Genomic DNA, 27,240 nt, shown 5'->3' with positions numbered 1-27,240 from the left:
CTTTATATCATAAAAGACCCAGTGAAAATTATAAAGAAAAATATAAAGTCAACAAAGACTCACTATTGCTAGCTATAATTTTCAATCCAAATTATGGTCCTAATTTTCATCCAGTCTACATCATAGATGACACCTTTACTGGTATCAGAGGAATAGAAGACTAAAGAGGAAATATTTTTCATCCAGTGACATATCAATATTTTGACCAAATAATAACTATTACTTTATTGAAGTCAATTACTCCCAAAGAAGAAAAACACTGGTATTTTTAGAGATCATTTTTACCTACACTGTTACTGGAAATGCAAGGATAATAAGCCTTGGAAACAGTATGTGAATGCCAAATTTACATATACAAAACCCCTCAAAATTGAATAACAAAGTTTTGTATCAGGCTATCCACTGGTAATACCATGGAGTCATTTTTATAGTTAAGAATGAAATAATTACACAATGTTAGATGAGAAGATGATACTTTATATAAATTTAGTTTGAAAACAAATAATGTTTAAGGGATTTGTTTTAAGCCAGTGTGATATTGTGGTTTTGGAAGAGAGATTAAGTACAGGAACTATTTTTTTTTTTAAATAGTACATATGATAATATAGGAGTACTTGATATCTCTGCTTCAAGATAGGGGTAACAAAGATTAAAATTATAATGGGTTTCACATATCGAACAGTAGATAACACTGTGATTCTGAAGAAAAGAGACATAAGTTGCACAAGTTATGACTGGAAGCAGTGGGAGTGGGCTCAAACAAACCAGCATTCTCAAGGACTTGAAGAGACAGAGGCAATCTTTGCAGAGACTCAAGAATTCAACTAAAGAAATCTAATTCAGAGTTTAAAACTGTCCTACCAAGAAAACTCTATGACTAAGCACACAAAAAAGTAAAGCTGTCTTTTATTTGCAGATGAAATAATTTTCTAAACTTCTAAGAAATCTACCCAGAAAGGTCTAGAAAACAATAAATGAATTTAAGGTCAATATATATGAATTAATTGTGTTTCTGTAGATTAGGAGAAGGCAATGGCACCCCACTCCAGTACTCTTGCCTGGAAAATCCTATGGACGGAGGAGCCTGGTAGGCTGCAGTCTGTGGGGTCGCTGAGTTGGACACGACTGAGCGACTTCACTTTCACTTTTCACTTTCATGCCTTGGAGAAGGAAATGGCAGCCCACTCCAGTGTTCTTGCCTGGAGAATCCCAGGGACAGAGGAGCCTGATGAGCTGCCATCTATGGGGTCATACAGAGTCAGACACGACTGAAGTGACGTCGTCGTCATCGTCGTCGTAGTACTAGTAGATTAGGAACAAACAAATGAAAATTGAAATTTTATAAAGCAATGCCATTTATACTAATATAAAAATACAATTACTTATGAATTTAAACAAATATATGAAAGATCTGTTTACTAAACTCTACAGTATTTGCTAAGAGAAGTGAGCAAATTAGGAATAGAAGGAAGCTTCATTAATCTGTTAATTGTAGCTACAAAAAAACCAACCACAAACATTAAATAAATGGTTAAAATTGCAAATGTTTCCTTTGTAATGGAGAATGAGAGAGAAAAATAAAATAGTCATAATTAGCAGATGATATCCTGAGTCGAAAACTGTAAAATAACTTGTAAGAATAATTTTAATATGTAAAATTTGTAATTTTACTGGATACAAGTCTAGATATAAAATTATATTTCTTCTGTCTCCTGTCAATAAAATAGATTTTAAAAAAATGCAATACTATACACAAAAAATAAAATAACTACGGATGAATCTAGTAAACATAAAGTCACAAAGCAATTTTGAGAAAAATGAGAACTTAAATAAATGCAAGGATATACCATTTTGTTAATGTAGTTTTCATGGATTGGAAAACTCAGTATTGTAGAGGTGTCATCAAATTCAATGACCGGCCGATAAAAATATCAGGAAGATTATATCAAAAATTAACAAGTTGATTATAAAATTTATTATGGAAATACAAATTGCAAAAAATATTCAATATTGAAGAAGATGACAAAACTAGAGGACTTACTTTTGTCAGACATCAGAACCTTTTATAAATCTGCCCTAAATTACATAGCAAGATATTGGCCGAAGGATAAACAAATAGCAAGCAGGAAGTAAAGTTCCAGAAATAGACCTATGTATATGAGATACTAAATTGGTGACAATGAATTAATTTCAGAATAGGAGGGTTGGGATGGTGTGTTCAATAATTGATGTTAGGTTAGTTGGATGGCCGGAGAAGGCAATGGCACCCCACTCCAGTACTCTTGCCTGGAAAATCCCATGGACGGAGGAGCCTGGTGGGCTACAGTCCATGAGGTCGCTAAGAGTCAGACATGACTGAGCAACTTCACTTTCACTTTCATGCATTGGAGAAGGAAATGGCAACCCACTCCAGTGTTCTTGCCTGGAGAATCCCAGGGACGGGGGAGCCTGGTGGGCTGCCCTCTATGGGGTCACACAGAGTCGGACACGACTAAAACGACTTAGCAGCAGCAGCAGCAGTTGGATGGCCACACAGGAAAAAGTAAATTTTTATTTCTGCCTCATATCATATGCAGAAATAGATTCTGGATGAATTGCAGATCAAATTGTGAAGGATAAAGCAATGAGGCTAATTCCCTTTCTAGACATTTGTTGTTGTTCAGTTGCTAAATTGTATCCGACTCTTTGAAACTCCATGAACTGCATGCAGATGCTAGGCTTCCCTGTCCTTCACTGTCTCCCAGAGTTTTCTCTGGGAGAGCAGAGCACAATGTCCATTGAGTCAGTGATGCCATCCAACCATCTCATCCTCTGTCTCCCTCTTATCCTCTTGCCCTCAATCTTTCCCAGCATCAGGGTCTTTTCCAGTGAGTCAGCTCTTCGCATCAGGTGGCCAAAGTATTGGAGCTTCAGCTTCATTATCAGTCCTTCCAATGAATATTCAGGACTGATTTCCTTTAGGATTGACTGGTTTGATCTCCTTGCAGTCCAGGGGACTTTCAAGAGTCTTCTCTGGCACCACAGTTCAAAAACATCAATTCTGAGCACCTTCTTTATGGTATAGTTCTCACAACAGTACATGATTATGGGAAAAAATCATAGCTTTGAGTATATGCAGACCTTTTTTGGCAAGGTGGTATCTCTGATTTTTAAAACATGTCTAGGTTTGTCATAGCTTTCCTTCCAGGGAGCAAGCGTATTTTAATTTCATGGCTGCAGTCGCATCCGCAGTGATTTTGGAGACCAAGAAAATAAAGTTTGTCACTGTTTCCATTTATTTCCTATCTATTTGCCATGAAGTGATGGGGCAGGATCACTTCATGGGCCACGATCTTAGTTTTTTGAATGCTAAGTTTTAAGCCAGCTTCTTCACTCTCCACTTTCATTTTCATCAGGAGGCTCTTTAGTTCCTCTTCGCTTTCTGCTATTAGGGTTGTATCATCTGCATGTCTGAAATTGTTGATATTTCTCCCAGCTATCTTGATTTTGGCTTGAACTTCACCCATTCTTGCATTTCACATGATGTACTCAGCATATAAGTTAAATAAGCAGAGTGACAATATACAGCCTTGATGTACTCCTTTCTCAACTTTGAACCTGTCTGTTGTGCCATGTTCTAACTGTTGCTTCTTGTCCTGCATACAGGTTTCTCAGGAGGTAATCTGTTGAATATAGAACAATATTTTGTTTTTTTTTGTTTTTTAAGTCACTTTCTCCTGTTTCTTTCATGCCTCTGCCCAGTGCCTGTAATTAATTAATTCTTATTGTGTGCCAGACACTATGCTGAGAACTTTACACAGATTAATTTAATTGTTATAACAACTCTGTGATGTAGGTACATGATTCCTGTTATACAGATGATGAAATGAGGCAAAGATAAGTTAATGAAATTAACTAATTTATTCATTTATTTCTCTTTGCTTCTTAAATGTTGTAACAGAATTTGAACCAAGTCCATGAGACCAGGTTTAAGGCCTATACTCTCTCCAAGTCTCGGTTTCTTCACAAAAAAGAAAAAAATAAAGTAGGGCTGGTACTATCTGTAGGAGTTGTGAAGATCAAATTAGACAAATATATGAAGGAGTTTTATAAACTAGAAATTACCATAAAAATGTGTTCCCAATAGAAGACTTGCAACAGAGTTTAGAAGGCACCAAGATTTAGAAGTGTTTGAAACTTAGCAGCATTTGAAACATCTCCACCCCTTTCTAGTGATAAGATCTTGGCAAACTGCCTGATGTCTCCCAACCCATTTCCTCCTATATACTGGAGATACTATCATGCTCTTGGTATATGCTGGCTATTATTATATGCCAGATATTCTTCTGAGAGATTTACATGTATTAACTCACTTAATTCTCATGATAATCCCATCAAGTAGGCATATGACTCTCATTTTCAGATGGCAGATAAAATGAAGCACAGAGAGATAGAGTGGCTTATCCATGAGTATACAACTAATAAGTGACAGAGTCAGGGTTCCAGCCACTGTTGGCTTCACAGGTTTGTTATGAAAATTAAACAAAATAACATAAGGTGAAAAATAAGCATACTCTATAAAACAGTATGAATACTCAACAAATTTAACTATTACAATTATTTTAATAAACTAAGAATTTATGCCTTAAAGATGGATAGAGAGGAGTAATAAGTCCACAGAGTAATGCAGCACAGAAACTAGAACTGAGAAAACAAAAAGAAATGCTTCAATGTTTGGCAAGGAAAAGGGGGTACTTTGGTTGATGAGGGCAAAGCACAGAGATGTGAGAAACTGAAGAAGTCGCAGCGTGTATGATGTAACTGGCAAATAGGAACTGCCTGCCTTGGCAACAATGAAGGCATATCAGGTATCTAGTGGATTGAGTAAATATTCATCTTTGAGGTTGTTAAGGGTTGGCAAGTTGTTGCCATGGTGACTTTAAATTCTCTTACAGTGTGTCCTGGTAAAGGTCCTTAAATTAGCTCATTTTTGCAGCTTTGTGTTCTACATGAGTTATGTGACTCCAGAAAGTGCTTATAAATATATATGTGTACATGATCAACCAACACAATCCTAAAATTCTCACATGTAGCTTCGTAGATTGACTCCTGAATGAAACAGAGCAATCTGTCACTTGACTTTCTATGACATTCAAGATATTGAAGTTTAGAAGAAAAGATTGATTTAGACACAAGTTTAATGGAATTAAAAATGTGTGATTAATGACATCTGTTTTTTTTAAGCATGATAGCTGAAGGAAAATTAATTAATGTCTTATATAAGTTACTCATTCCACTGTATTTTGCAAGGTAAATTTGTTAAGCTTTTCTTAAGATTTTTTTGGTTTTAACACCTAGTAGATATTAGATCATATAATTGCATGGCCTTCATTTTATTTCACTATTCCCCTCCTGAATTTCAGCATTGTTTAAATATCATGATTCTGTTTTCTAGCATTGTGGATTATCAGAGGAGCCAGGTAATATCCAGCTTTATTAGTTACCTTATAAAAAAGAAGCATAATATGAGCTTCAAATGTTTTGCCTCTAAGGCATCATGCTGTGCAATGAGCTGGGCAAGCGTTTTTCCTTTGTACCTTTGTGATAGATTAAATAAAACAGAAAAACCAAGGATGTATTTCCTTGGTAAATCCTGCTTCAGCATATATACAAAGTGTATATAAATACAGCCCCAAAAGCATGCATAATCTTTGTAAACAAGTTTCATTTCACATCCACATGAAAACTGAACCAAAAAATATAGGTCTTTAATCTGAATCAATAGAAAGTTATAGCCTCATTTTATGACAGCCTTGCTAACTTTCCAATTCCCCTGTACATATACATATAGTTCTGTGTTGTTACATATACTAGGATTCAGACATATTGAGAACACCTGGAAGGTTAGAGAAGTAGGTCTGTCTTGAATTCAGACTGAGTGGTTCAAGTGTTAATATCTGTGGTCTTTTGTATTTTGAGGTTTTCAGTTTGGTTTTATCCCTGTGGCAACTAGCAAGGAATGTCAACAGATCCTTTCACTGTTGGTGCTGTTTACTGCTCAGAAAACTGTGTTTAGAGAGCCTGGGGTGATCTACAGGAGTTTATGTATATAATCTGGTATAACCATTCAAAAAGGATATCTGAATTGTTGACATGTAGCTTCAATAAGTTAAAAATATATCAGGTCCTTTTCTGTCTCAAAGCAGTAGTACACTTATATGTAGTGTGAAACAGGGAGACATTTTCTTTTTTTCTTGTGAAAGTCACTCAGTCATGTCCAACTCTTTGCAACCCCATGGACTAGTTCATGGAATTCTCCAGGCCAGAATACTGGAGTGGGTAGCCTTTCTCTTCTCCAGGGCATCTTCCCAACCCAGGATTTTGCTTTTGTTTTTCTTTTCTTAGCAGCCACTGAATTATACAACTTTGAACTTTTCCCCATAGTAGCCACTTAAATTGGACAAACTGCTTTTGTGTAAAATTAGAGATTAAAAAGAGCAGACCAAGTGGTTGATTCACAGCATGCTCTGGCTATTATCTTAAACAGGAATTCCTAATCTTTATGCTACATTCTCCAGTGCAATTTATTATTTATGAGTCATATAGAACAAAGCTATTGCCCATGAGTGTTTGAATATCTACACCAGATAGTTTGAATTAAACATATTGTTAGAAAGGTGGTCCACAATAGAAAGTGAAGTAAAGGAAAGATTATTTCGTTTCTTCTGTCAGCTTCAAGATGGAAGGTCAAATAAATAGAAATAAGGGTAGGGCAAGGAATATCTGAAAATTTCACAAGAAGATCTTGAAAATTATGAAGCCCTTTCGTTCTTTTTTCCCAAATGATAGACTCATGCTCCTGAGGTTTGTGATGGGCTAAAGGCATCACAAGTAAATGAAAAAAATCGTGTTTTGATTAATTTTAAAGAAGTCTTTCAACATCTTTCAGTAACTTCGGACTTACATACTCATCATCAGGATGTTATCTCAACTAGAAATTTCTACTGTATGCTGTGATTTAAGGTCATGTCCTTTTAGTGAAGACAGATATCATCATTTTGCCCCTCCTACCCTAACCCTTGTTAATAAATAAACAAAGAGAAGACTTCTTTTTCATAATATGAATTATTTGTGAAGGAGGAAGACTTCTCTGCTTGAATAGCCATTTAATAGGTTACATATGAAATCCCTAGCTTGACACTTGCCAGTTTCTACTATTTTATCTTTGTCTAATTTTCCTGCTTTTTTCTCCCACTACTTCTCTATGCGACATCCCAATGGCAGTCAAATATGCCTCCCTTTAGGGATCTTGTTACGGAGTATTATAGTAATGACCTCAGTGAATCACACGTCCTTGTAACCACACTCCTCCACAATATGATTGTCTCTCCTTCCTCTAAGAGATGGAGCCTGTTTCTTCATCTCTAGTATCACAACTGGCCTTGTGAATTGCCTTGAGTGGTAGGATGCAACAGAAGTGATCGTGAATGTATTCTGAAGCCATGCCTAAAGAAGCCTTGCAGTTTATATGCTTGTGCTCTTGGAGCCCTGGGAACTGCATGCTGTGAAGAGGCTAGTCTGTTTTAGAGTATGAGGGCCAAGTGGAGAAGGACCAAAGTGCCTTGGAAGACAAGCAGCACCAACTCCTTGGTCCTTCTTGGTCAATTAGTCCTCTATTTTGAAAGCAGTCTCATCTGTGAATTCAGATGAAACCGGCAGAAGAATTTCCCAGTCAACCCACAGAATCATGAGAATGAATAGACCGTTGTTTTAAGCTACTAAGTCTGGGGATGGCTTCTTATACAACAATAAATAACAGTAATGTAAAACAGTAGATAATTTACACATGATCCACTCTCTTATGATTTTATTCAATACTCTATTCCTTGACATTTACTTCCTCTTAGAATAATTATGGAACTTGTATGCTGACAAAGGTCCATCTGGTCAAAGCTATGGTTTTTCCAGTAGTCATGTATGGATGTGAGGGTTGGACTATAAAGAAAGCTGAGGGCCAAAGAATTGATGCTTTTGAACTATGATGTTGGAGAAGACTCTTGAGGGTCCCTTGGACTGCAAGGATATCAAACCAGTCAATTCTAAAGGAAATCAGTCCTGAATATTCATTGAAAGGACTGACGTTGAAGCTGAAGCTCCAATACTTTGGCCACCTGATGCGAAGAACTGACTCACTGGAGAAGACCCTGATGCTGGGAAAGATTGAAGGCAGGAGGAGAAGGGGACGACAGAGGATGAGATGGTTGGATGGCATCTCTGACTAATGGACATAAGTTTGAGCAAACTCCAGGAGTTGGTGATGGACAGGGTAGCCTGACATGCTGCAATCAATGGGATTGTAAGAGTCAGACACGACTGAGTGACTGAACTGAACTGGTATCACCTAGTGTTGTCTTGTACTATTCATATATTTTAAGAAACTTCTTTTATGTCTCAAGAAAAATATAAGCTCTTTTTATTATAAACTCTTGTATTTTAAAGAGAGTGAGGGCCACCTAAGCTTTAAATGGTATTTAGCGTTCTTGAAAACCCACATTCATCTGTCTAGATTATAAACTGGTTGGTTTTACATTTCTTTATGCGTCTTGTTCTTAAAATTTTAGATTCTGATATACAGAGAAAGGGAATTGGGAGGTACATGCAAATATTTGTGTCAGTTTTATTCTAGATCTTTTGCAGTATGGAGGACAAATGCTAGAAATCTTTCAGGTAATACATAAAAGAGTAAAAAATAACTTCTGTGTTTAGTACCTATATCACTTAGAACAGAGTTTGGTAAACTATGGTCAGGTGGATGACTGCCTAGTTTTTGTAAATAAGGTTTTTCTGGCATCTCTTGTGCCTCTATGCTGCTTTTGCACAGCAGTGCAGTTGAGTAGCTGGCTAAGCTGCTATATGGTTTGCAAAGCCTAAAATATTTAGTCTTTGTACCTTAAAAAAAGTTTGATCTGTGGTTTAGAATAAGTAATAAATATAACTATACTTAGAGAAGAGATATAAAATGTGAATGATGGCAGAGAGATGAAAAACAAAATATTTTACCAAGAAGAGTTTGATCCTTTTTGGATGGCATATTAAGGAAAGGCTGCATGAATAATAAAAATTTGAGATAGATAATCAAATGGGTAATATTAGGCTCAGACGGTAAAGCGTCTGCCTACAATGCAGGAGACCCAGGTTCGATCCCTGGGTTGGGGAAGATCTCCTGGAGAAGGAAATGGAAACCCACTCCAGTATTCTTGCCTGGAAAATCCCATGGACAGAGGAGCCTGGTAGGCTACAGTCCATGGGGTTGCAAAGAGTCAGACATGACTGAGCAACTTCACTTTCACTTTCAATATTTTAGAAAGCAGTGAATTTTAGAGTAAGAAATTTGAGAGCAAGAAAAATAGAAGACATCTCAGGAGTAATAAGAGAATAGAGTGTAGTTGAGAATTGGGGAAAGGGTCAGATTGTCATAATGACTTTGAAATCAAAGATTGAAGAGGATTTTAAAGCAGGTTGGTCCACAGTATAGACTGCTGAGGGAGGTACTGTATTAGTGTCCTGGGGCTGCTGTACAATGTACCAAGAACCAAATGACTCCAAACAAATAGAAATTCTTCCCCTCCCCGCTCCCCCTTGCCCAGACTCAGAGACTAGAAGTCTGAAATCAGGTTTTGGTGGGACCAGTACTGTCTTTTGATGCCTCTAAGGGAAAATTCTTCCTTTCCTCTTCTGGCTTGTGATGTTTGCAGGAATCCCTTGTCACAAGGCCATCTTTTCCCTGGGCATCATCCTCCCTGTGTATGTACCTTCCCCTATGTCCAAAGTGAAAGTGTTAGTTGCTCAGTTGTGTCCAACTCTTTGCGACCCCATGGACTGTAGCCTGCCAGACTCCTCTGCCCATGGGATTTCCCAGGCAAGAATACTGGAGTGGGTTTCCATGCCCTTCTCCAGGGGAGCATCCATACCCAGGGATAGAACCCAGGTCCCCAGCATTGCAGGCAGATTCTTTACCATCTGAGCCACCAGGGCTCCTTCTCCTTTTTATAAGGAACCAGTCATAGTAGACTAAGGCCTACCCTCAATTTAACTTGATTACCTCTGTAAAAATTTTATTTCCTAATAAGCTCACATTCTGAGGTGTTAGGATTTTAGCATGTCATTTGAGGGGAGACCATTCAACCCAAAGCAGGCAAAGACCAAAAAACTGTGAGAAGTCAGGGGATGAAAAGATTAAGCTGTCATTATTGAACTTCGAAGAAATACTTTGTTAGATTGCCAAGTTTCGGAACTAGATTGCTATTTTTTGTGGTATACTTGAAGGGGAATTAGAAGCTGTTCAAGTGAATAATTTGTGAAGATTTCAAAATTATGAAAAGCCAAAGAACAGAATAGCTTGAGGCAATATAGAGCCATCATTTGTTTTAGGAAAGTCAAAGAAGAAAATGAAGAACAAGAGAATAAAACAATGAATAGAGCAAGTCTTACATTTAAATATAAGGGCTTTCCTGGTGGCTCAGATGGTAAAGAATCTACATGCAATGCAGGAGACTTGGGTTCTATCCCTGAGCCTGGAAGATGCCCTAGAGGAGGAAATGGCAACCCATTTCAGTATTCTTGCCTTGAGAATTCCATAGACAGAGAGGAACGTGGAGAACTACAGTCCATTGTGTTGCCAAGAGTTAGACACAACTGAGTGACCAACACTTTTACTTTCACTATATTTAAGTATAAGAGAAGCCACCAAAATGACAAGTGATGGGAGGAAATTTGGTCAGAAGGAGACTTGGAGGGAGATTCTCCTTCAAAAATTGAAAGAAAGAAAGAAAGGAAGTTCCCATAAAGTTACGGAGATACTTCACATTGGATTTAGGATTTCTACTTAGAAAAGCAGAGTGTGACATCATGTGCTTACCATGAAAGAGTGAAGGTTGTGTTTATAAACTAAGACTAGTGGGAAAAAGTCTGAAATAGGCATTCTTATAAATTTGTTTTAGTATAAGCAGCGAATAAAGCATATGGACATCATTCAGCAATGAGCACCAAGTTGAGATGAGGGAGCTTGGGTTTGTAGTGCATCTCATTATATAGTTATGTGGTTATTCCATTAACAATCAGCCACCCCAGAGACAGAACAGAGAATGCAGATTGTAGGAGCTGAGACCTAGGGATTGGCAAAGAATATTTGAAATGGTAAAATTCTTCAGTAGAAGTGAATGCACATTGATGTATATTTTTGATATTAATGCCAGAGTTTGTTTAAAAATAAGTCAAGGGAAATGATAAAAGATGGGATGAATTTAGGAGTTCAGAATACAGGAAACATTTAGAATTTTTGATAAGAACTAAAAGCCCCAATTCAGTAGCTGTGACTCAGTGAGATGAGGAGATTCTACAATTTGAGGTCTTAGAAAGAGAGGAATGTAGAATACTGGTGAGCAATGTGTGTCTAGGCTGGTAGGTTGTTGAAATAAAAAAAATTTTAGGAAAAACAGAATAAAAATAAAAACAAACAAAAAATTACCTTAATATAAATGGAGAACATGAAATCAGAAAAGAGACTGAAGGAACAGAGACCTAAAGCCAAACTTATTTTATAGCTTAGTTAATGTAAGAATTTGAATAAAATATTTTTTATCAGAAAGAGGTCATTTTTCATATGATTGACAGAATTCATTATAGTTTTTTAAATTATTAGATAGGCTTATACAATTAACATAAGGCTAAATTCTTTTTTCACTTTGCAAAATTTGGTGGAGGGTGTGAAGAGGACTTATCACAGAATATTTAATTGTTAATGGGAAGTTGTATGGGTGGCTTGTTTTATTTCTAGGCAAATCTTAAGGAATAAATGCCTCATATTAGTGGGCCTTGATACTATAAAAGTTTAAGCCGAAGTCATATTTTCTATACTTTTCATATCATAAACTGTGAAGAGCTGTCCAGGGGAATGCATTGTCATTGGTCTTTGAGACATGAGTAACGTGACCTTGTCTACAGAGTACGTTGGCCAGACTGAACTCAAAGTAAGTACAAAGAGGAAATTCCTTTATTTTTCTCCTCACTGAGCATTGCAACAAGTTCTATCAAATTTCCCCTGCCTGTCTTTGGCATTTCAAAAAGATCCCATATCATTACTCTCTCCTTTGACTGTAAGAATAATTTCACTTCTAGTTATTAAAATGCCCAGTCTAGTTTAAATTAAAATTTCCATTTCACATCCAATTAAAAACTTTTTCCTCTCATTAGTTTAGGCATGATCTGTGTCTAATTAAAAAAACAAAAACAAAAACCAAACAACCCACTAGTGAGCCATGGTGGGAAGAGGGTGGTCTCCTCTTTTTTCCCCAAACTTTAAACTTTTCCTTTTGTATCAGATTATAGCCGATTAACAATGTTGTGATAGTTTCAGGTGAACAGTGAAGGGACTGTTCATACACATGAATCCATTCTCCCCGAAACCCATCACTTTCCTCAACCTACTCTTCCCTTCCCATCTTCATATTCTCTCTTTCTAGGATTGGGGCCAAAAGTGGGGAGGAATGATTAGAGAAAGAGGAGCAAAGAGTTTGAACCTCACTGATCCTCTCTGTGGCTTTCTGTTGGTTGACATTTTCTGTCTTTAATCATGATGATTATGGAAGATATTTGAAACCTGGAATAAGCGTGTAGTTTTGGGGGAGATTCCCTGTGAGGTCTTCATGCACCATTGGTGTTCTTTTCCCCTGACTGAGCTCTGTCTTTGATAGAGTCCATTAAGGGTGCTTTATGCTTGCTTCCTTTTGCAATTGTACACATGGCCCACTGGAAACTCGTGCATCTGTGTCTCACCAAACCCTGGGACAGTTCACATAACTTTTGACTCATTTTTTATCCTGCCAAGCAGATAGCCCTTTCACCAGCTTTCTGCTTTTAGACCTTTCAGTATTAATTATAAGCACATCCTCTATGTTGTTGTTTGCTCCTAAAGTATTCTTGAGCTCTCTTCCTCTCCTTACCCCATCTAGATGACAGAGACAGAATGGCCTCTCATGAGCCTCTTGCTGGGGAATTAGGTGCCTTTCCCTTTCTTATAAGCACCCTCACCCTAATCCTAATAAGTAGTTCTCTTGGGATGTCCATCACTTGACTTAAAATGAGGATGGAAGACCATGCATCTTCTTCTCCCAGAAAGGGGAGAAGAGTTAAAGCATTCTGCCTTGCTAGGAATTCCTTTCAAATGTTTTCATTTTAAATTTTGTTATCTTTCATATTGACTCTTAGGGGTCCAGATACCTTGACAGATGTTAAGTAAGTGTTTTATTACTTTGCTTTAGAACATAAGGGTGTATTACATCTCTTATTCTCTACTTGGAGTTCTAGCTAAAATCTGACACTTTAGAGACAGTCCCAATTTCTCTGTAGATTAAGTATGAATGATAATTTGGAAAGCTTAGTACTAAGTTACACTTATAGAGAGTTGTAGCCTACCTGGCAGAAAGCACAATAAAGAGGAGACTCTTTCTCATTATTTTCTCATAGGGTTATTCATGAATATGGGAACAACTCACAGCATTTACACTAAAAATTTTAGTTAATTGGCTAGAGATGGAAATTATATTGCTTAGTACTGACTACTTTTAATTCAAGTTGTCATGCTATAACATTGATATGCATTGTTTGTTGTGTAGTCAATAAGTCATGTTCGACCCTTTTGCAACATGGACTGTAGCCCACCAGGCTCCTCTGTCTTTAGGCTTTCTCAGTCAAGAACACTGGGTGGGTTGCCATTTCCTTCTCCATTGGATCCTTCCAGCCCGTTGATATAAACTTAATATTAAAAGCTTCTTGATTGCAGAGGTTATAATTTTTCTCATATTATTAGACTTCTAAAGAAAAAAAAAGTTTAAATAGTTGGCACTCAGTTCAAGTGAAGACGCTCTGTCGTGTCTGACTCTGGGTGACCCTATGGACTGTAGCCTGCCAGGTTCCACAGTCCATGGGATTTTTCAGGCAAGAGTACTGGAATGGGTTGCCATTTCCTTCTCCAGGGGATCTTCCCGACCCCTGGATCGAACCTGGGTCTCCCTCATTGTAGGCAGACGCTTTACCATCTGAGCTACCAGGGAAACCCTGGAACTCAGTTCATGATGATGAAATATGATATGTGATCTTCAGACCTTCACAAAGAGGATTCAAGTCCTCCCTGTTTATTATTTGTCAAATATTTATATAAGAAACACTTAAATAGCACTTACTATGTGTCAGGCACTGTTCTAAGTGCTTTATAATGAATAATTGATTTGATTCCCATACCAACTCTCTGAATTAGGTATTCTTATCATTTCCTTTTACCAGAGAGTAAACTGAAGCACAGCAATCTTACACTTGCCCAAGGTCTTCTATACTAGGTGGTCATACTGTGGTTTGGACAGAGAAGTTCTGACACCAAAATGTGTGTTCTTACCACTGTGCAATGCAGCAATTTACTTCAAAGAGATTTAAGTTAGATTAAAATAAGAGATAGACCCCAAAATATTAAATAAAAATTAGAAAATACAAAGTCAAAAAGTGAATAAAGGAGGAAATTATTATACTGAAAAGTTAAGCACTAAATTTAGCACTGAGCTTTCTAACAAGCAAGTCATAAAGAAAAACAAGATGACCTTAATTAGTTGACTTTGATAGTCTTATCAAAGGGGAACTTAGAATGTATTTAATGAAGAAAATACCTTTAGCATTCAATAAAAAGTTTATGTCAAGAGGATCTTTGCATAAATAACAAGTCTCATAACATTTTTGCAGATTATATATAAATTCTTTTTGTATTATGTCTTATAAAAATAATCTGAGGGTAATAATGAAAACATTAAAAATTTGTGAAGGAAATTCTAAAGGAAACAAAATTTTTTTTAACATACCTGCTGAAACTTTATTCCCTCTGAATTTAGTGATAGACGATAGAGGAACTATTTTCATAAATTTACAAATTATTTATCCCTTTGTACATCTTAAATTGGCACCTTATTTTTTATCATGTTTAAATACTTGCAAAAATGAAATGGTATACAGCAATTAGCAATATTTAGAATAAAAATGCCATATTCTTTAAGTGTATCCAGTAGAATCTAATTACTCTAGTAATTTAATATTTACTCAAATCAATTTTAAGGTATACAACAAGTTCTTTTAGCCAGTGAATAGGAAAAACTCCCTTCTCCCTGCTATGTGTTTCTCCTTTGCTCTCATACTACCATCACATTCACAATACTGCTGACACCAGATATGTGGGTTTTTCCCCACATCAAGCAATTTTCTGTGATACCATCTGGGTATCCTACAAATTCACCCAATTCTAATACTAACCAGAGTTACTGTAGACCCCACAGGTTACGGCCTCAGTACCATGAGACTGCCCCCCATTTCAGATGCCAATCTTAAGAGGGAGGGCCCAGGTTACCTACAACTTCTGTCCACATTGGCTACAAATTGGAGGGTCTCATCAGACTTCTCCTTGGATTCCATGATATGCTAGAATGGCTCACAGTACTCAAAGAAACGGTTTCTTATGTTTCAGTTCAGTTCAGTTGCTCAGTCAAGTCTGACTCTGCAACCCCATGGACTGCAGAACACCCAACTTCCCTTTTCATCACCAACTCCCAGAGCTTGCTCAAACTCATGTCCTTTACCAGTTTGATATTTAATAAAAGATATGATAAAGAATACAGATGAACACCCAGATGAAGAGAGACATAGGACCAGGTCCCAGGCACAGAAGCTTCTGGCCCCAGGATGTTGGATTATGTACCCCTCCTAGCATGTAGATGTGTTCAAGAACTGAGAAACTCTCCAAAACTTCTACTGTCAAAAATTTTATTGTGGCTTTATCACATAGGCTTTATTGTTCACCAGCTCAATTTCCAGGCCTACTCTGAAGAAAGGGATTAAAAGCTCCAAGCCAACTAGGAGCCCACCAAGAGTTATTTCATTAGAACAAAAGATACACCTATTAGCCAAGAAATATCAAGAGATTTAGGAGCTTTGTGTCAGGAACTGGGGTCAAAGACCAAATATTAGGAGGAGGGGGAGTGATTCTGGTGTTCTGATCATTAGGAAATTACAGGGGCATATTTTCATCGAAGATCTAGAAATTGACTGTGTGAGTCTAAGTGCCACTTGCTAAGTTTTTGTGTTCTCTCAGAGGTATAATCAAATCCCCAGATACAGATATTTGTCAACTAAATATCTGTTCAAATGTTTAGTATATCAATTTGGCTTTGGAAAACTCTGGATATTGAGACTGAATTTCTGTGCTTTAACTGTAGGAATTTTGTGTCATTGGTATATTATCACTCTCTTAATTACTATGCTGATTTTTTAATATAAGTTTATTTATTTTAATTGGAGGCTAATTACTTTATAATACTGTACACTATCCTGATTTTAAGAACACAGATTAGTTTTGCCAATTTAAAAAAGTGTATATACAGAATACAGTATGTATTTCTATGTGTACATATCTGATTAATTTCCTTTAAGTTAATTTTTGGGAGATTCATTCATTTTTAGGTACTGTAGTTTTACTTTTGTGTTATATTCTATCCTTTGAATATACCATAATTTATTTGATTTACTTGATGGAAATATCAAGATGTTTTTCATTTTGGGTGTTTGTAAATAAGACTGCTATAAACTTTCAGAAATTTCTTAGTTCACTGAAGTCAATGATCATTACCAGCCAACATAGAGAATTTTGAGTCTTCTTATGGTAGACTAGTGGAATTCCTTATTAAGGTTATAACCATTGTTACAGAGATGATGCTCAGGGAAAAATGCTAAAAAAAATGTAAAGTTACCATATGCAATCACTACTTCAGAAATCACATTTTATCATACCAAAGCATGCTCACCAGTTAAAGCTGTTTCTCTACAAAATTCACATTTCAAAAATACCAGCAAAATTTGCAGCCATTTATTTACTCAGTTTAACTACTAGATTCTAGATGTTTTATTGAAAAGGCAAATAATTAGGAAAAATTCCTAGAAGTAGAATTGTTGGAAGAAATAACAAATGTGTTTTGAGATTTCTGATAGAGGAGCAGTGACATTTTACACCCCACCACAATGTATCAGAATGCCGATTCCCTTATGCTAATGACACATGTTATTGATTAGTGCCAATTTTATTGGCTGGAAATGGGATCTCTATGTTGTTTTTATTTGCATTTCTTTTATTGCTGCTGCTGCTAAGTCGCTTCACGACTCGGTGCAACCCCATAGACGGAAGCCCACCAGGCTCCCCTGTTCCTGGGATTCTCCAGGCAAGAACACTGGAGTGGGTTGCCATTGCCTTCTCCAACGCATAAAAGTGAAAAGAGAAAGTGAAGTCGCTCAGTCGTGTCCGACCCTCAGCGACCCCACCATGGACTGCAGCCTACCAGGCTATTCCGTCCATGGGATTTGCCAGGCAAGAGTACTGGAGTGGGGTGCCATTGCCTTCAATACAGAGCTTGAAGTGAGGAGAAAAAGAAAGAGATAAACTTATTTTTTAAGGTTTACATTCTGATTTCTGTTATTAAAATGTGTAAAGACAATTTTGGATAACCCCTCATTAATAGTCAACCTGTTGGTTCTACAACCTTTTCCTATTTAAGTATCTCTATTTTTCCAATTTTCATATTTCTAGATAGATCTGGAGGTAAAAACATAAGTCTAAGAGATTAGGGAACTTTAGGATTACATGGAATCAGCCAATATATTTTATTTTCTTTTTCCCTCTTCTCCCAAAAGCTAAATTATGAATTAGATACACATATGTTGTGAAAAGTCTACTTTCAGTTCAGTTCAGTTCAGTCGCTCAGTCGTGTCCGACTCTTTGCGACCCCATGAATCGCAGCACGCCAGGCCTCCCTGTGCATCACCGACTCCTGGAGTTCACCCAGACTCCTGTTCATCGAGTCAGTGATGCCATCCAGCCGTCTCATCCTCTGTCGTCCCCTTCTCCTCCTACCCCCAATCTCTCCCAGCATCAGAGTCTTTTCCAATGAGTCAGCTCTTCACATGAGGTGGCCAAAGTTCAGCTTTAGCATCATTCCCTCCAAAGAACACCCAGGACTGATCTCCTTCAGAATGGACTGGTTGGATCTCCTTGCAGTCCAAGGGACTCTCAAGATTCTTCTCCAACACCACAGTTCAAAAGCATCAGTTCTTCGGCTTTCAGCCTTCTTCACAGTCCAACTCTCACATCCATACATGACCACAGGAAAAACCATAGCCAAACTCCTAAATTTTAAAATACATTTTGTATCGCTGTCTTAGCAGTAATAAAATACAGGGAACCACTATTGGGCAAAGAAAGTTCATGACAAACCATTTTTCTTCCTGTGTTTCAGCCCCTTGTATATACTAAGCATTTTTTAAATACAGAAAGAATGAATTAATACGAAAACAAATGATTGTTTACCTGAAAGATGTGAATATTAGCAGAAAAAAAATCACAACCAGGTAGGGAAATACAAATCCAGGTATTTGGTGAACGGTTGTTATTGGGCATACAATTACTTTAGTTGGTAATGAGGTTAATTACCTATGATGAAAAAAAAATCACTCAAAATATTATCAAAGAAATATCTAACAGATATGCATTACTTAAGGAGATTTATCAATGTGTAAACATAAAATTAGCCCACAAATTTATATTGTTATGTGTTTAAAAATAGGATCATGACAGCAATAATGTAAATTATTAATATAAAATCACTTCAAGAAATAACATTTGATTCCCAAGAAGGATTAAGAAGGATGAAAATGGAGAGGAAATTTAAGACACGCAGGTGGTGACAAAGAACAGAAATCTACTAAAGTTAGCTTAGGTGACTGGAAATGTTTATAAGATGGACATAGAATTAAAAAATAAAAGTAAACTGTTTTATTAGACTCCATGAAATATTGACACACAATTTAAAACAAATTATGTAGTCATTCTTCTTGAGAAATGAAGTATTTAAATGCAAAGCATCTTGGGCAACTACCTCAGTAGAGTCCACTCTTCACTACTCTAGAGTCTCATCTTTTTGATGAGTCAAATTACTTAAGTTTCAACTTCTTATTCTTGGAAACTAATGTCTTACTTCTTTTCCCTTGTCATCATATATCTTTATTTAAGATAACTGCTTACTTATGGCTTGTGTAGGGTTTCATTGTTTTAGAGATCCTATTTATTGCCTTCTCTTTTTGTACATATTCAATTTTGTTCATTGCATTACATAGCTCCTACTTTGTGTGTCTTATATTCCAAATTCAGAGAGAGAGAGCATCTAATTAAGTGAATGAGTTACAAAATATAATACATTTCTGGTGTAACTCTTATGTCAAGAAGACTCAAGAGTCATTTCAAGAAAATCACCACCAGTATTTATTTGTTACTGACTCTTCTGGAGTTAATCTTGAGAGTAAAAATTTAGGTAACAAAATGCTGCCTTGACATAGAAATTCCATTCCTGGGCAAATCACCTTGGTGGAGTTCTGAGGTTCATTTACTTGTAAGGACACTCTTAGAATAGAGTTGAAAGTAAAGTAAGAGTTACACTGAAATTTTTCAGGAGTTTGCAGAACTGATAGGTACTTTTCATAGTGTATCTTCTAACCTACATTAATGGTAGTAGTATATAAAAATCTTAAAGACTCAAAAATAAAAGAGCTGAAACACCCAAATATCACTTTATCATGAAATAATTTAGTACACTGCAGTACTATCTTTTGTCATTTATTTTACCAAGAAAGTACAATTATAATGAAAAACACTTTAATCTAGGATGGTATTAAAATACTGTTATTTTAACAGTTTCTACATGATCAGTCTAATTAAAGTACAGTGCTATAATAAATATTGATTCTACCATCAATTTCCTTAGTAAGACTCTATTTAAAATTTATTTATTAAAATAATAAGCCAAGCAAAACAGTATAGTCTTTAGAAAGGGCCACCTTGTATGAACGGTGAAGTGACTTATTCAAAGAATTCTCTTGCTTTTTATGGTATATACCCATGTAGAAATAAAACTTATTTTAGGAGGTGACGAAATTGGTGATTTTCAAGAGATTTGCCAGTAGTAGTTACTTTTTGAATTAAATATAATGGAATTTATCTTGAAAATAAAGATTCAGTGACCAAATCCATGTCGTCATTCTGTTTCTTGAACTTGAGACTTCCCCTTTCTCAGTGAACTAGAAGATATAATGGTTTCAGGGAAGGGAAAATGTGAGCTTTTTTGTAATATGTTTTGGGTGTTATACACTGGTGAGATGTTTTCCTATTTTAGGTTAAGTATTAAGTAGAGTGAAGGTAGATGCATTATATTTGTTATTGTTCAGTTGCTCAGTCATGTCTGAATCTTTGCGAACCCATGGACTGCAGCACACCAGGCTTCCCTGTCCTTCACCATCTCCCGGAGCTTGCTCAAACTCATGTCCATCGAGTCAGTGATGCCATCCAACCATCTTGTCCTCAGTCATCCCCTTCTGCCCTCAATCTTTCTGAGCATCAGGGTCTTTTCTGGTCAGTTGGCTCTTCACATCAGGTGGCCAGAGTACTGGAGCTTCAGCTTCAGCATCAGTCCTTCCAATGAATATTCATGTTTTATTTCCTTTAGGATTGACTAGTTTGATCTCCTTGCAGTCCAAAGGACCTTCAAGAGTCTTCTCCAACACCACAGTTTGAAAGCATCAATTCTTCAGCTCTCAGCCTTCTTTATGGTCCAATTCTCACATCCATGCATGACTCCTGGAAAAACCATAGCTTTGACTATATGGACCTTTGGCAGCAAAGTAATGTCGTTACTTTTTAATACACTGTCTAAGTTTGTCTTGGCCTTTCTTCCACAGAGCAAGTGTCTTTTAATTCCGTGGCTGCACTCACCTTCTGGAGTAATTTTGGAGCCCAAGGAAATAATGTCTGTCACTGTTTCCATTGTTTCCCCATCTATTTGCAAGTGACAGGACCATATGTCATGATCTTAGTTTTTTGAATGGTAAGTTTTAAGCCAACTTTTCATTTTCCTCTTTCCTCTTTGAACTTAATCAAGAGGCTTTTTAGTTTCTCTTTGCTTTCTGTCATAAGAGTGGTATCATCTGCATGTCTGAGGTTATTGATATTTCTCCCAGCAATCTTGATTCCAGCTTATGCTTCATCCAACCCAGCATTTTGCATGATGTACTCTGCATATAAGCTAAATAAGCAGGGTGATGATATACATCCTTGATGTACTCCTTTCCCAATTTGGAACCAGTCTGTTGTTCTGTGTCCAGTTCTAACTGTTGCTTGACCTGCATACAGGTTTTTCAGGAGGCAGATAAGGTGGTCTGATATTGTTAAGTGACATATACTTCCAAACACTATTTGAAATAACAAGTGAGCAATTTGAATTAAGTGTAAGTGTTAGTAGCATTTGCAGAATTGTGCCCTTGTCTCCTGCCAGTAGACTTTTAACCATTGAGAAAATAAAGCCAAAGACATTTTGAGTGATAACACTGTCTTCCTTCACAGTGCCAATATAGAACTAACTTTTTCCCAAGAAGCACACTAAATTCAGTTTTGAGGAGAATTTTAGGATGGCAGTAGCAAATCTAGGATAGGGCATTAGAGATCATGTATCCTTTTGGTTTTATTTTATAGGATGAGAAAATAGGCTCAGAGAGATTGTCTTGGGTAAAAGCAAATAAACTGCAAGTCAAAATGGATATTTTAATAGAGATGATATATTTGGAGAGATTTTAAGTAGAGAGTGTGCACACTTTTTTTCTCCCATATTTATAAGAAGATTTTTCATATTTAAAATTTTCTATTTTGTTTTGAGCAAAGAAATTTAGAGACTTAATTTACACTTAATATGTGAAGGAAACTACATGTTACAATTCTAGTAATTGCTTTAACTTACCAGTTGTTCTAGGGGTTTATAAAAATTTTACACAGAGTGTTCGTGTTTTTACACTTTAAGCATTTGTGTTGTAGTTTGGTATCTGCCTTTTGGTGAAAGGTATTTGGCCAACATTTTGCCCATTATTATAAGAAAATCCCATTACTTTTATTAGATAAGTGACAAATGAAATATAAAGCTTCTTGGCTCACATGTATTTTGTGGGCCACATTATGTACTCTTGTTCATGTGCTCCTTGATGCTTTTGTGTTAGATTCTCTCTCAACATTTTATCTCCTAGAGGTCAGGAACAGTATTTTACATTTCCCAGTACTCCTCCTTAGTGCCTGCTGCATTTCTGTGAACATAGTTGTTTTATGATTGTTTGCAAAGTAATTATAGGATTATGTTGAAGAGAGTTCATGCATAAGGTGGGTTATTAAGCAAATAGTAATTAAGCAGGTGAAGTCATACATGCCTTTAATTTAGTTTCTCTTTCATTTTTGTTTGTTGATAACGTTCCCTAGGAATACTTAAAACAAATCCTCATATATGTATGCCTTGTGTGTTGTAAGAAAATAATTGCTACATACATACTTGTTCTCTGTGAGTCAAATTTCTGAAATTAAATTCTGAATTTATCATGGAACTTGGAGATGAAGACTTGCAAGACTGATAACATTGTGGCTAACACTCAGAGCCTCACATCATATTAGAGAAATCTATCAGGATTGAGAGCTGTTATTAAGTTTTACATCTTATTGACTATTTTAAAGAGTTCTTATGAGATCCTTATCAGAAACTGTTGTTAAGTGATAAAGTGGAAGTCTTCTGAAATGAATGAGTGAGGTTGCAGAGATCTTAGATTAGTGAATCCTATTATTAGTAATAAGAAACAGAAATAGGGCACATGATCAGGATGGGCACTCATGCATAGACTGTACCTATTAGGGTACTGTAAAGATGTCAGATAATTTATCACAAACAGGCAGCTTCTAGGCATGTCTTATTTGATATATGTAATATTTAATAAACATTTGAATATATTGTCAACACATTCAGTTCAGTTCAGTCGCTTAGTTGTGTCTGACTCTGCAATCCCATGAACCACAGCACGCCAGGCCTCCCTATCTATCACCAACTCCCGGACTCTACCCAAACCCATGTCCATTGAGTCGGTGATGCCATCCAGCCATCTCATCCTCTGTTGTCCCCTTCTCCCCCTGCCCTCAATCTTTCCCAACATCAGGGTCTTTTCAAATGAGTCAGCTCTTCACATCAGGTGACCAAAGTATTGGAGTTTCAGCTTCAACATCAGTCCTTCCAATGAACACCCAGGACTGATCTCCTTTAGGATGGACTGGTTGGATCTCCCTGCAGGCCAAGGGACTCTCAAGAGTCTTCTCCAACACCATAGTTCAAAACCATCAATTCTTCGGAGTTTGGCTTTCTTCACAGTCCAACTCTCACATCCATACATGACCACTGGAAAAACCATAGCCTTGACTAGACGGACCTTTGTTGGCAAAATAATGTCTCTGCTTTTCAATATGCTATCTAGGTTGGTCATAACTTTCCTTCCAAAGAGTAAGCGTCTTTTAATTTCATGGCTGCAATCACCATCTGCAGTGATTTTGGAGCCCAGAAAAATAAAGTCAGCCATTGTTTCCACTATTTCCCCATCTATTTCCCATGAAGTGATGGGACTGGATGCCATGATCTTAGTTTTCTGAATGTTGAAATTTGGGAAATTATAATTAAAATTTGGATTTGTGCTTTTCTTGAAAATTAGGTCTGACAATTCTGATTTTGCATCTTAGTGAGTGAAGTTGTTCAGTCGTGTCTGACTTATTGCGACCCCGTGGACTGTAGCCCACCAGGGTCCTCCATCCACGGGATTCTCCAGGTAAGAGTACTGGAGTGGGTTGCCATTTCCTTCTCCAGGGGATTTTCCCAACCCAGGGATCAAACCCAGGTCTCCCGCACTGCGGGCAGACTCTTTAACCTCTGAGCCACCAGGGAAGCCCTCTTGCATCTTAGCCTAACTACAACTGGCTGAATCATTGGCTCTTTTGATGGAGTAGCGACTATTGTTTTCTAGAATGATTATATATGTTTTAGTCTCCCACAGTCACTACTAGACTCCTTCACTTATTTATCTGATCTGTCTGGTCTGAAGTCACTCAGTCATGTCCAACTTTTTGCAACTCCATGGAGTGTAGCCCACCAGGCTCATGTCCCTGGAATTCTCCAGGCAAGAATACTGGAGTGGGTAGCCATGTCCTTCTCTAGAGGATGTTCTCAACCCTGGGGTCAAACCTAGGTCTCCTGCATTGCAGGCAGATTCTTCACTGTCTGAGCTACCAGTAATACCTTTAACTTTTGGGTGTATAGGTCCTGTCTTAAACCCACCAAGATTTGTGTCCTTGAATTATTATAACTAACTTAAGAGACTTACTGAACTACATTCAAAGATGGAACAAAATTAGCATAGATCTGCACTGTTTAATGAAGTAACCACTAGACATATGTAACTATTTAAAATTAATTTCATTACAATCAAATAAAAATGAAAATTTGCTTCCTCAGTTGTGTTAGTTACATTTCTAATTGTATTTGAAGCTATCGTTCCACATAAATGGAGAATATTTTTATCATTGCAGAAAGTTGTACTGGACAATACTAATATATAGATAGTAAAATTTTTACAAATGACAGTGACAAAAGCAAAATTTAAGGATGATAGATTTCAAATTGAAAATGCAAAACCACAAACAAGTAAACAGCCAGCACCCACTGAATTAAATCACAGGAAATTGGAAGTGTTTAAAAAGATTATCTAAATTTCCCTAGATTTGGTTAAGCACACCAGCCCATATACATTTCATTCTAAAGAAATGGAAGTATTTACACATGGAATGAAATTAAAAAAGAAAAAAAGCAATTGCCCTTGACAACAATTGAGATTATAGACAGATGGATTTCCATGAGAAAGACCTGGTAAAAGAAATGTCCTGGTAACTATATACAAGGGCACTTACTAACCTTTGGATGGTTTTAATTATAATATATAGAGGATCCCCAGTGGATTCCAGTGGTTTAGGAATACTTAAGAAAATAGTTTCATAATGAGTCAACTTATAAGAAGAACAAATAAGGAAAAAATATCTATTAATTAGACCAGTATATCAAAAGAAGTTAACCTCAAGACATTTATTGTCTTTCCTGATAGTGATTTGCCTAGCTGATCTTTAAGGTCTCTTTAAGTTCAAAAATACTATGCTTTTTAGAACAATTAAGTGGATTTATTGCTGAGTCAATAACTCTACTTAAAATATAATTACTAAATAGATGACAACTTAGGAGGGATTTCTTGAGGCATTTCATGAAATCAGAAGATTATATGTTGAGATGTGTCATGTTTTATGTTTTTATCAATGACTTGAATGAATGAACTCATAGAAGGCAAGCTTATTAAGGTGACACAAAGCTTGGAGGAAAAGTTAGTATATGCAGTGTCAAAATTAAAATTTGAACAGATTTGATGACTCTAACTAGAGTTAAGAGGGCTTTCTTTTAAGGTGATGTTTAATGGAAAAAGTTTTTTAAGGGCATTCACTTGCATTCTTTGAGAAGTTGTGGATTTTAGACTCAAGATTCAAATTAACTTGACAGCCTAGAATTCTGGGTTAAATTGAACAAGGTGGTTAGCAGCGAATGCCCCTGTGTTCAGCTAAAAGAAAACTACGTATGCTGATGCACTTCCTCCTTGAAATGCCTTCTGGTTTCAGGAAACAGCCCCCTCACCATTCCTGCTCCTCCCCTCCCCCCCCCACCCCTCTGCCTTGATTTCCTCCTACTTTGCAAACCACAGCTTGGTCTATTTTTCTGGGTAATCATCTCCCTATCTCTTAGCATTTGAGAGCTTCTGTGTCTGTGCTGCCTATTTCACTTCCACCTAGTATGAAGGATCATTTACTGGTAACTTTGACTACCTCATGTCTGGGGATTTCTCTAATTTTAAATCTCAAGTCTAGATCTATCTCTGAGCCCCATATTAATATATCCAGTAGCATACTTGGGTAGGCATTCCTCTCTTGAATTCCCAGCAGATACCTAATACATAAGCTGAGTTCCTAATTTTTTCTTCCAAACATGCTCAACCTTCCACATCTTAATGAACGGTACTGCAGCAGTTCTTCTGTAGATTAAGACAAAAGATTAAAGTCATCCTTGACTTGACTTTTTCTGACATTCCAGATGTAATCAATCAGAAAAATGTGTCTGAGATTTCCAGAATTCCTAGGTTTTCAACAACTCAATTATGCCACCCTGATCCCATCTATTGTTATCTCTCATCTGGATATTTTAGTAGCCTCCTCTCATCCTATTTTCACCCATGCTACATCCTGTGTACTTTGAACTCTGGAGTCAGGTTAATCCTTTTAAATAGAAGCTTGTCACTTAGCTCAAAATCCTCTAATAAAACCCCTTCACTCAGAATTCTGAAGTCTCTAAAACGTACAAGTCTCTCCTATCCCCTTTTGCAGTGGGGTGCAATGGTAAAGACTCTGCCTGCAATGCAGAAGACACAGGACGCGTGGGTTTGACCCATGGGTCAGGAAGATCCCCTGGAGGAAGAAATGGCAACCCTCTCCAGTATTCTTGCCTGGGAAATCCCATGGAGAGAGGACCTAGTGGGCTATAGTTCATGGAGTCACAGATGTCAAACACGACTGAGTGACTAAACCACCAACTACCTAACATGATTCTTTGTCCCTACATTGTCCCCTCACTGTTCCTTTAACACTTCAGACCCACTATTGTCTCAGAGGCCTTGTACTCCGCCTACAATGCTTTTCTCTAAGATACCTTTGTTGTTCACTCCCTCATAGCCTTCACGTTTTTTATTCACGGATGTTATTTTCTCAGTGAGACTGTCCTAATTCTTATATTTAAAAATTTTCGATTTTCCCTAATCCCAAACTTGCCTTCATACTTACCTTTTCTCCATGACATGTGTTACTTTCTACATTACAATATAACAGATATTTATTATTATTGTTACTTATCTTCCCCTCTGAAATTAAAACTCCACACTGTCAAGGACTTCTGCCTGTTTTGTTCAGTTTTCTTTCTTTCTTTTAGAATAGTGCTGACATACAATAGATGTGCTTCCCTGGTGGCTCAGACGGTAAAGCGTCTGCCCGCAATGTGGGAGACCCGGGTTCGATTCCTGGGTCGGGAAGATCCCCTGGAGAAGGAAATGGCAATGCACTCCAGCACTCTTGCCTGGAAAATCCCATGCACGGAGGAGCCTGATAGGCTACAGGCCATGGGGTCGCAAAGAGTCGGACACGACTGA

The 27,240-nt window shown here is 37.0% G+C and overlaps 1 long non-coding RNA gene across 27 annotated transcripts in view; it reads left to right on the top strand.

The window, feature by feature from the left end:
* Positions 1-27,240, top strand: part of LOC147378299 (uncharacterized) — a 677,507-nt gene that overhangs the window by 147,416 nt on the left and 502,851 nt on the right. For 6 of the 27 annotated variants that reach the window (XR_015145843.1, XR_015145817.1, XR_015145811.1 and 3 more), the window contains one exon: positions 20,845-20,990. The exons of the other annotated variants lie outside the window; for them this stretch is intronic. This is a non-coding gene — a long non-coding RNA (uncharacterized LOC147378299). The remainder of the gene's footprint in view (positions 1-20,844; positions 20,991-27,240) is intronic. 27 annotated transcript variants of the gene reach the window in all.

Source organism: Bos grunniens, chromosome 2 (genome assembly GCF_055505025.1).
Source record: "Bos grunniens cultivar Pamir isolate PY7600 chromosome 2, Bosgru_T2T1.0, whole genome shotgun sequence".
Taxonomy (NCBI): Eukaryota; Metazoa; Chordata; class Mammalia; order Artiodactyla; family Bovidae; genus Bos; species Bos grunniens.
The sequence above is the reverse complement of the archived record's forward strand: the minus strand, read 5'-3'. Positions and strand labels throughout refer to the sequence as shown.